Raw genomic sequence first — 728 nt, forward strand, 5'->3', positions numbered from 1 at the left:
TCTGCTTTGCTCACTGCGGACTCCCAGCCGCCTGGCCCGAGGGGTCGCCACCAGCCGGGCCCCAGAAGTGTGCGCTGAGGGGACGAATGAACGAACGGAGCCGGGACTGGCGTGAGCGGCCGAGAGCGTGGCTCTCTAAAGGCTCGTCTCCCCGGCAGCAATGTCTGGGGACCCAGCGTGGGCCTGTGGCTGATGCAGAGATAGGGCCGCGCTGCAATCTGGGGCAAGCAGCTCTGTGACTTGTCATCTCAAAAGGGAAGAGGTTTTAACTTGAAAGAGATAAAAAGTAGGTGCCTTTATGTGGGACACCTGTGTGATTCCGGGGGGAGGGGGGGAGGGGGGGCGGCACTTCCCGTTGCCGCCTGGCTCGGCCCCCCTGCACACGGCCAACCCCTGAGGGGCTCAGAGACCCACAGGCGTCCGTTCATGGGGTTCCTCCCTGTGGCGGCACCCGAGGCCGCTTCCCACTTTTCAGGGGGAAATGGGGGCTTCCTCTCGGAGTGGGAACCACCCCGGGTTCCAGGACAAGGGGTCCAGGCCAAGCCCTGGAAGTAAGTGACTGTTGGGGCGTATGGGAGGCAACGGACGGATGCTTCTCTCTCCCCTCCGTCCTCTCTCGCCGATCAGTAAACGGACCCTCAGGTGAGGGGCTCTTGGCACCCGGACAGCGTCTGCTCCCGTGTGACTGGCCACCTGCCTCGGCCCAGGGACCAAGGCCACAGCATCAC

The sequence above is a fragment of the Myotis brandtii genome, unplaced genomic scaffold (genome assembly GCF_000412655.1).
Source record: "Myotis brandtii unplaced genomic scaffold, ASM41265v1 scaffold1077, whole genome shotgun sequence".
Taxonomy (NCBI): Eukaryota; Metazoa; Chordata; class Mammalia; order Chiroptera; family Vespertilionidae; genus Myotis; species Myotis brandtii.